Consider the following 10,856-nt stretch of genomic DNA (forward strand, 5'->3'; position numbering starts at 1 on the left):
GCCAGGGCATGATGCCAGCCAGTGCCCACGCCTCTCCTTTCCCTGGGCTCCCCCCTCTCTGAGGCAGCTCTGGACACTTCTTGGATCACGCCTACCTCTGCAGGTTCTTTACCACCCTCCCTTGCCTGCCCCTCAGTCTAGCCCCGTCTGGCCTGTCTGAAAGGAGTTGAGTCACAAGTCTGTCTGAAAAACTAAATGACCAGTAAGCAGAAGAGGGACTCTTAGGAAGTGGGAAGGAACTGGGAGAGAGGGAGGAAGGGGAGGGCAAGAGAGGGTGAAGGGGGTGTAGAGATGATCCAGGTATACATGCGGGTATAGATATGTCACAGTGAAGCCCATTCCCTTGTACAATTAATATGTGTTAATAATTTTTTAAAAAGTCCTCTCTGGAAGGTACCATCCTGGCCCTCCTCCACCTGGGGCACCCAGACTGCCCCTACTGCTGTTGCCGTGGGTGATGGATAGACCTCAGATGACCTTGTCCTATCGACCAGCTCAAGCCTTCCAGTGTGCAGGATACTAGGGCAGTGGCAGGCAGTGGCAGCTCAGTCGTTTGTTCTTTCTTTCTTTGGGGACCTCATGCAATGACAGTGGGCATTAGCTCAGAGCCAGGAACCTAAGAAGCCCTCCTGGTGGTATCTGAGTAGGGATGCTCAGATGCTGACCACAGTGGTGAGTTATGACGGAGGCAGAGGCGCTGAAGGCAGCCGGGTGTGGCCTGGCAGGACGTCCTCTGCTGTTCTGGGCACAGTTGCCAGTTCTCTTCTGAGAGCAGGGGAGAAAGAGAGCAAGTAGGAACTGCCAGAGAGAAGGGCAGAGGGGTCTGCACTCCGTGGAGCTGCAGCCCCTCCCTGCTGCCTGCGGGTCCGCGATGCTGTCGACAGCTCACTGGCCCCTGCTCTGCTCAGCTGCCTTCGGTGTGGCGGCACCCATCTATGTGACAGTGTTTTCTGTGGCAGGAATCATCTTTTTATCTCCCTTTCCTTTTCTTTTTTTTGGTAGTGATGATTTAACCCAGGGACACGTTAACACTGAGACATATCCCAAACCCTTTTTATTTTTATTTTGAGTCAGGTTCTCACCAAGCTGGCCTCCAACTTGGGATCCTCCTGCCTCAGCCTCCCAAGTCTCAAGCATGCACCACCATGCCCAGCAAGGAGGCATCACTTTCTATGTCGGAAGCTTGTGTCTACCTCAGAAAGAGACAACAGAGATAAAGAAGGAATGACAAAACCCACCTCACCTTCTGACTACATCTCACTAAAGCATCTGTCACTGCTCACTCAGACCCACTTCCCTGCTCCAGAAGGGAGACAGGGAGAAGCTTCCATATTTTGAGAGTGGTAGAGCGGGGGTGCATGAGGTTTGCTCCCTTGCCAGTCCCCGTTGTGGGTGACAGCCTCTCAGCTCTGAACATGCAGATCCAGACTCTGGGGGCCACTGTGTCTGGGCACCAAGACTTATCTCTGGATCAAGTCTTGAGGAGGCATCATGGGGTGCTGCTGGATGCGTGGTGTCTTGCTAAGGATGCCCCAAGATCCACATGGGATCTCCTTAAAACAGGAGGATGAGCAAGCACCATCAATATTTGTTCAACTCTTTGACTTCAGGAGTGTTTTCTGTATTCCTTAAAAAAGGGGAATCCAACTGAAATGTAAAGCAGGATACTCACTCACCAGATTCAACTTCTCTTAACAGTTGCTTCACTTCTGGTCATTTGCAAGGGAAATCTGAACCCTTGCCTGGCTATATTTAGAACTCTGCAAGGAGAATGTTCTGTTGGGTTTAAAAGATACAATTTGTTTCAATTAGACCTATGTCTCACATGTCACCTGGTGCTGACAGCAGTCTCTCTAGGTTTTCTTAGCTCCTGAACGAGAAAGTGAATAAGTAGAAGTTGTCTTTTCTCGTTCCATTTGGCGGGTTGAGTGGGCTTTGCGTTTTGTATGACGTCATTGCTCAGTCAGTTATTTAGAAGGGAAAGCAGTGCAGTTGTTAAGGGTGTGGACCCAGAGCCAGACTGGATTTGAATCCTACCTGTGCTCCTCTCTGGCCTCATGATGAAATTGGCAGCCAGCTAATCTTTTCCATGCCTCAGTTTTCTCATCTAAAATTTGGGACTATCATAGGACTTTATTCCAAAGGGTTTCTGTGAAGGATAAATGGGTCAACGATGTCAAGTGCTTGGAGTTGTGCAGAGAGCATCATAAGCATTTAAGATGTATTAGCTTTATTTCAGTTTATGCCATGTTTTTCTGCTTTTAAAGTCACTATAAGCAAGTAGCAGGAGAAGTCGCCATCGTCAAAGTTATAAACCACGGTTTGATCCACAGCCCCTGCCTCCCATACCTGCAAAGCACTGCTTGAGGTATTCTTTTTTGTGAATGTCTGCAAAATTTTTGTTCTTCCTCATAAATACTTCCTGCTCCATTGTAGACTTTCTAAGATTGCAAGGACTGATAATAACTTTTATAATAGGTTTGGCAAATGTGCATCTTTTTTATCTGTTCAAAAAAGGGGCTGCAAATCCATGTCCTCAATCCTCATTCCTGGGTGTCCTTGAACTTGTGTCTAGGTTTGGATTCAATGACATCTTGTTCCTGAAGTACTAGCTCGGCCCATTTGGACACTCCCTGGAGATAGGTTCCCATTCTTTGCTCTTCTGACCTGTTGACCAGCCTTGGCCAGCAACACAGCTGTGGTGAGCCTCCCTCGCTGTGTTCCACCATGATGATGATGATACAAAGACTGTTTTTTATAAACTTGGTGCCAATGAGCAAGGGGGAAAGAGGTGTGTGTGCTAAGATTCACAAATAAAATTAGACCACTAAGGCGAAGAAATACTTGATTTGTGGTCCATGCTCCAGGACTGTGTCCGTAGACAGGGAATTTTTTCTTTGCCAGTTTGTCAATTCAAGAAGTTACCACAGGAGATGGCAGGTGGCACCTCATAATGGTACCTGTTAGCCTGGTTGGTGTTTGAATGGCGGGGAGGGTCCTTTTGATTGGTTGGGTCATAGCAAACGAGATCTGCTCATTGTTCCTTTTACTTGTAGCCACTGGCTCCCCACCAGAACCAACCCTGGCTGGGTCTGGAGAGCACACAGAGGAAACTCATCAAAGGAAATGGAAATCCAAGTCCTCGCTAGTTTCTGACAACTCCAGGGGCTATAAGAAGGAGATGCTACATCCGTCCTGCTTGGGACTCTGGCTATCAAGTAAGATGGTGGGTGTGCAGGTTCATGAAAAATGGAACTGTCATTTGAAAACTGTACTGCCCAGTGATGCCACAAAATGCCATCTTTCATAGCAGTTTCTCTGTCCTGGCTAATTACTGATGCCCTAATCTAATGATTTGTGGACACCAAGCCCAAGAGGACCTCGCTTCTACAAAGCATTTATTCCAAAGTTGTCCTTTCTGCCTCCCCACTTCTCATGAAAATTTATTCTCTGCTTCCCCTACTGGCAAAACACTTGCCCCTTTAGATACAGCTGGGGAACTTCTGCATGGGCAGTCCATTAAGAGTGCATGCAATCAGAGAACTCTATCTAAACACTGCAGTTCCCCAACCGCAAGACAATGGGCAGATTTCCTACACCCTGACCTCCCGCCTGCCCTGGCGTGTCATTCAAAGGGAGGGCTGTGAATGTCCGCGTGTTTCCTCCTGTCACAAGCTCCAGCAGATTCCCTGCCTCCTATTGTTCCTCCTCGCCTGGGGAATGCCTTTGCACCAGGCCTCCCAAACCAGTGACAATGGCCCTGGGAAATCAAGCCAAGGAGCCCAAGAGGAGCCAGATGGCTCTTCCTTTCTCTGGTGCCAAAACTGTGGCGTAGCTCGGAATGTAAGACTTTCACACAGATGCTAGAAAATTATTACTCAGGCAAAGAAATTGGCCTTCTACGCAGAAAGAATGATGGTTATGGTTGGGCTTTTGCAGTCTAAGCCTTTGTGCTAGTTAAGTGGCCCTAGATAAGAACTATGTGGTTATCTACCCAGAAGGCCTAAGAAGCATTGTGACTTCAAAATAGACTCTAGTATATTCTTGGGTAAAGAAACATATTGCTGGCTTTGAATTTGTGATCCTCCTGCCTCTGCCTTCCAATTTTTTTTTTTTTTTTTAATAATAGTTCACTCTGATGAGAACAAACTGGGATCCTATGAGAAGTACCTAATCCCATCCAAGGTCAGTGCCCCCAGTGACCACCCACTAGTCTCTACCTCTTGAAGCTCACTCCACCTTGGTACTGCCACACTTGAGGACCAAGGCTCCAACACATGAGCTTTTGGGGGACAAAATGCATCTAAACCGCAGCAGTAAGTGTGTTTTCTTGAGTCCTGATGAGAACATGAACTCTGAACCGGAACTGTTTATCTCAGCCAGAGAGAAGAGGAGTGACCTATCTGAAAAGCTCTTTAAATGTCTGATAAGAGTCATGAATCATCTTTGCGTATGTGTTTACACTGAAAAACACAAACTGTTTTTACTCACAAAGTGATAACAGGTGCTCTGAGGAAGTTGTGCCCAGTAAGAGCTGGGAATTTCCCGGTTCCAGGCTTTGTATTAAGGTTTCTGGTGCAAAAGGAATGACTGTATTCAATTTCAGTTTATACTAAAATTTTCTCAGAAAATTGAAAGGTTTGTTTCCCCAACTTGTATACAGTCAGGGTGATTTTGACTGAGGAAAAGGTGAAGGCCCGTAAAAAACATTCCAGAATCAAGAACCATCTCCCAGAAGACAATCCGGTAGGGCTGGGGGTGGTGTAGCTGGGGATGGAGCACTTGCTTAGCAGGCTTAAGGCCTTGGGTTCGACCCCCCAGTACAGCAAAAAAATAAAATAAGAAAGAAGATGATCAAGTAACTGCTCTAACGAGTAGAAGTGAAGCAGAAAAATGCAGAGTGTATTGAATATAAGAAGACGTGGAAAATTAGGGTCAGTTATCTTATCAGAGAAATCCTAGCCTAGAAACAAGAAGAGTATAGACCAGAAGTCAGCAACTTTTCTGTAAGAGACCAATAGAGGGTACCAAATGTTTTAGCCTTCTTAGGTCCCAGAGGCTCTGTGAAAACTGCTTAACTGTAAATTGTAGCAGAAATGCAAACATAAGTTATGGGTCAAAGAGCAGACATGATTGGTTTCCAGTAAAATTTTATTTGTGGACACTGAAATTTGAATTTCATCTAATTTTCATGTATCACTAAATATTATTCTTTTCTTAACTTTTCAGCAATTTAAAAATAAATAAGCTATCCTTACAATGTAGTCTATACAAAAAATAGGCAGTAGTCTGGGGTGGTGGTTTGTCAACCCCCAGTGTGACAATAAACTGGTATACAACAACATCAGCTACTAGATCCAAAGACCTTAAGGTGGAAATTCTTCTTTAGATAGGGTGTTGTTATCCAGACTACACATAAAGCTTACATTATATGAAACCATGGAAGTAGCATTTAAACATTCACATTCCAACTCCCATCACACACACAAACACCTGGCTTAAGACCATGCGTGCTCTTTTGTAGTGGTTCTCAAAGTGCAGTCCCTGGACCAGCATCTACTGGGAATTCTTTAGAAATTCATCTTCTCAGGCTCCAGCCTAACCCATTGCATCAGAAACTCTGTGGGATGGGGCACAGCAACCTCTACTTTAATAAATCATCTGAATGATTCTCATATTTCTCAAGTTTGAGAACCACTGAAGTAGGAATGAATGGAGTGACTCAGTCTAGGGTGTTCACTATACCTCTGCCTGATGATGCTGAGCATCAGCCTCAGCCTCAGCTTCTCATAATGGAATCAAGGGAAAAAGGTATAGTTATGACTTGCCTATGGCCACTTCTGCTTTATAAAGGAGATTTAACATTCAAATAAAAGAGAAAAATAATCTTTAGGCCTCTTTTGTCTGTTGACCTTGGCTAGAGAAAAAGGAGAGGGGAAAGACTGAAATTTCAAAGTCATGCACCTACAATGCCGTCTACAGTGCCATCTACAATGCCGTCTACAATGTAGGCAGCTGCAGGAAGCAGAGTGGAAAACACATGTGAATCTATGAACCGTGGCACCTGGAATCTGGCTCTTAGAAGATCTTCAACAATTGGTGATCATGATTGGTGAGGTGGTTGTTATTGAATCTGCTATTTTTTGAATTACCAAGCTTGTCAATTTTGAGAAGTAATTCCATTTTTTAGACTGAAGATTTTGATGGAAAATCCTGATCCCTCTGGGCTAAGTGTCTCTCTTAGTTAATTATGATCATAGAGGGCTCCTTGGATCAGGATATGATCATAACCCAGGGGGACCACTTGCCTGGGGGCAGCTAGATTGAAACCCTCTGAGGAGATCATCCTCCTACTTGCACTGAGGTTGAAACTGTCCAATGTAATGTCACAGAAGTGTCCAAAATTATGGGCCAATCTGGCCCATGGCACTGCTAAGAATTATTTATATATTTTTAAAGCTTGTGAAAGAAAAAAAAGGTCACCAAAACCCCAAATCAAGGCATATTTGACAAAGATTATATGTAGCCAACATCGCCCAAAATATTTACTATTGGTTCTTTATGGAAGCTTTGCAGTCCTGACGTAGGCCATGGTGGCTCTCAGACCCCATAGTTGGGGAGAGGGAGGAGAGCTCAGGGGTTTGTGTGTGTGACAAACACCTGGAGAAGCCCCACGTTCAGGGCTGTGCCTGGTATTTAAACCTGGTATTGTGTTTAGTCCCAGGAAAGGCTGGGAAGCACGATATTCTGTTCCTTTCTCGTGACCCCACAGCGCCAGGCCCAGGGAGGAGAAAGGAGCCCAGATCTCAGGGTTGAGGTTGGTCCTGCGGATACACAGCTCCGCAGCCCCAGAAGCCCCAGGAGGGCGCCTCTGGCAGGGACAGTTGGCTTAGCCTGAGGAGGAGCAGGAGTGAGGCAACCTAGGAACAAGGTCACTGTCTGTAAGCAAGGCCAGAGGCGGTTCGTGGGCTGAGTGTAAGAGAGGACTCCCAAGAGAGGCTAGTGCCCGAGGCTGAGGTCTCCTCCAGCTCAGGAAGCTGGTCACTTCCTAAGGAAGCCTGAGCTTGGGGTGGGTGTTATCCTACAGTGTCCCATTCAGGGCGCCACATAGGGGATCTCTCTGCCCTACCTTCTGCCTGAGCACTCGGTTCACTGCCTTGCTAAGCTGTTGGGGAAAAGGGCAGCACCTGCCCAGGCCCTTCCTTCCCCACCATCTTCCTGCACATACAACCAGGGGACCTTTCCAATTGCCACATCAGCATGTTTGGGTTCAGGGTAAGACAAAATTGTGAGGTGGGAATCTAGACTCCACATCTCATGCTTTGTTTTGAATCCTATTTCTCCCTCACTCCTGTTAGTACAGGGGGAACACCTGCAGAGAGGAATTTGAATAGAGGTGCATTCCTCTTAGGGGAAAATTCCCTCTGCTTGCCTGGCTGAGGCTGAGCTCTTAGGCCAAAGCACCCAGGGTTCCTGGTGGCCCTGCTGATTCAGCAGTCCTGCCTGCCCTGGCCCACTTAGGAAAGTCACTTGATGGGCCCCAACATGCTCTAGGTAGCCAGGTAAGTGACTACCCAGGCCCCCTTGAGGGTGCAGATGTAGCATGGGTGATGGGGAGTGCAGGACTGGGTAGTTAGGTAGGACTGAGCAGGGTGGAAAGACACTAGGACTGTGCGGGGGTGGGGCTACTCGAGATGCCACCTGCTGCCAGGGTCCAAGGGCTCTTGTCTCCTGGCATTTTGCAGAATAAGAGAGGTCAAGTCAGGGGAAGGTTGTTTTGAGCTCTCTAACAAGAGGGACCTTGTCTCTTTGGTTCCCTGCTGAATTCCCACTGCCCCTCACAGTGTGTGCCTCCTGGAAGATGCCCAGGTGCCTGTTGATGTTGGCCATGTCGGAAACCCTATTTTAAAAGGGAAACCAGCTTGTTTTACAAAGAAGGGCCAAATCACTCCCTAGGCAGCGGCTAGTTCCACAATCTATTCTAGAAGTTCTTTCTAAACTCAGTCATTAGATGATATGGAGCCCCTGTTGTGGTCTCACCCTGTGCTAGAGACAGAGGGATGGAGTGGACTCAGGCAGCTGTGCTCAGGTTGGGGTGGTTCATGGACCGTGGTTCAGTCGAGCTCTCAGATCCTGAGGTCAAGGGGGGCAGCTGAATTGACGAGAGTCTGAAGTCTTGAAGTCAGAGTGACCTGCGTTCAGATCCTAGCTCTGCCCCTTCCTAGGGCTGGGACCTTAAGCATGTTATTTTAAAACTCTTGGCCTTAGGTTTTGAGCTGCAGAATGGAGGTGATAATGGCATCTGTCTCAGTGTGTGGTTATGAGGAAGAAATGAAATGATGGGCATGATTTCAGATTCCATTTATCATGTACATTGTCTCCCTGGAGGAAGGCCAGAGACAGAATAGGAGTTGGGAGATTTTAGCTGTTGTTATTATTATTATTATTATTATTATTATTATTATTTATTTTGCAGTACTAGGGATTGAACCCAGGGCCTCATTCATGCTAGGCAAGCACTGTACCACTCCCAGTTCGATTTTTAGTGATGGTTATGGAATTTTTTCTTCTGTACCAGGAATGCTCCCCAGTGATACTCTAAGGCTCAGCCCAGCCATCGATACTCCTCTAGAATGCGGCACTGTGGGGCACCCCCTCTCAGGACAGACTCTTTTGTGTTTCCATTAGAACCTGTGCACATAGCTGTCCTTATATTGTTGTGGGTTCCAAGTCTGCCTCTTCTCCAGACCGAGAGACCCTTGGAGCCAGGGCACTTATTATTTATCCCATTTCCTCCTGGGTTGCATGATTTCTATTGTATTAGGAGTTAAAGTGCTGAATAAATGAATGCAAAAGTCAGATTACAACATTTAAGACACAGGGCTGTTCCATAGAATTGGGTTTACTGGAGGCCAGAGCAAAAGAAGAAATGTCCTGAAGCTTGTAGCATGTGCTCAAAGGAGAAGAAAGTCTACATATGGTCTTCATTCATTATATATTCATTCATGAATTCATACATTGAAACTTAACCCCCAAAGTGGGTGACGGTACTAGAAGGTGAGACCTTTGGGGGGCGGTTAGGTCATAAGGGCAAAGCCTGCACGATGGAATTGGTGTCCTAATAAAAGATCCCACCAGAGCTAGCTTACCCGTCCCCCATGTGAGGACACAGAGAGGGGTCCCATCTGTGAATACAAATGTGGGCCCTTATCAGACACTGACTCTGCTTGATCCTGGACTTTCTAGTTCGTAGAACTATAAGTAACAAATTTCTGTTGTTTACGAGCTATCCAGTTTATGATTTTTGTTATAGCAGCCTGCATGGACTCAGCATTATATCATCTATAATTTCCTCTAAAGAAACTTTAACTAGTGTGTTGATGATGTATACTTAAAGTTGTTTAATCAATACCCTAAGCATATTTATTTAACATTCTAAGTTTCCTAATCTTCCACTTTAAGGGCAGTTCTGTTACATTTCCACGTCTGATACTAGTGTTTTAGTTACATTTATTCCCTATGAACACCAAAAGTTTTGTTCGATAGCATCCCAGGTGCTGGGTTTTGTTTTTCGTTGGTGCAATGCGGGGTGCTTGTTGGCTTGGTCAGGAAAGTCACCCGGGCATCCTTGCCTTTGAACAATCAGGGCATAAGCAGCTCCCACCCTTTGGAATGACTCCTGGGTCTTAGCATTCCACTAGATTCTGCATCCATCTGCTTAAGGAGAATTCTGTCATCTGACCAATTAGCTGAGTTTTGCTGCTAGCTCCTTGTCACATCTGCTTCTAGTGAAAGGACAGAGAGCTGAGACAAACCAGGTGGTCGGATGCTTTGGTTCCTGCAGGCTGATAACCATCTCTGTGTGTCAGACTTTGGTGTGACACTTGCTTTCATTGTAACAGGCCACCTGTTGAGAGGTGTTGAAACCTGCCCTAAGACTATGAACCTCATGCTGTAACAGTGACTGACCACTGGTGCAAGTCAACCGGAAAGAACACACTATGGAAATCAAGAATGTGCTGGAGGGATGCAGAGGCGGACAGGATCAGCAAGATGCGGTGGCTGATTAAATATGATAGCCAGGGAGAGGGTGCATGGAGAGGCAAGTGCGTTTACCAAGTACATCCACATGGCTTGTTGGTCCTCACAGCAGCCCAGAGGGATTAGGCAGTTATTAAAAAACGGAGGGAGTGACTAACAAGAGTGTCCGCAATGTGCTCCAAGTCACTTGGTCGAGAAGTCATGCTGTTGACCTCCAGACTCAGGTTTCAGACCCTTAGTCAATGTCTTTTTTCATTATTCCTCCTGCACTCGAAGAGTTTAAGGCTAGACAGAGAAATTGGGAGGTTGGGAGAGAAAAGACAGAGGGTTGAGGTAGAGAGAAAGAGCAGATTGTGAGAGATGGCAGGTGGCTCCTCAGCTGGAGGAGGAGGAGCCCCTCTGGGGGCCTTTAGGCCTCTGCGATGCTGACATTGACTCCCCAGTGGGAAGAGGGTAGCTTCTCTGTGCTCTGAGCCTCGCAGGGCTCCCTAAACCTGGTGACCATCCTGTAGCTCATTCTCCAGATTGCAGACGTCCTCGGGCCTTCTTTTCTGTTGAGGCCCCTGGTCTCACCTCCAAACTGCCCCATTCAGAAACAAAAATGACCTCCTGCCTTAGAACTTAGCTGGGGACGGGCGGGGGGTTCCATGCACCAAGGGGATGGAGGAAACCAGAGCCGCGGGTCCTGTTTTGCTTGGCTTTGTCCCTGTGGGCCCTTGGCGACTCCTCAGAGGGTGTACAGCGTACCCTCTGGGGTCATTCAGAGCTGCCTAGCTCTGCAGCTTCCTGCCGTTTCGAAAATAATCCAATAAATA

Source organism: Callospermophilus lateralis, chromosome 17 (genome assembly GCF_048772815.1).
Source record: "Callospermophilus lateralis isolate mCalLat2 chromosome 17, mCalLat2.hap1, whole genome shotgun sequence".
NCBI classification, from domain to species: Eukaryota; Metazoa; Chordata; class Mammalia; order Rodentia; family Sciuridae; genus Callospermophilus; species Callospermophilus lateralis.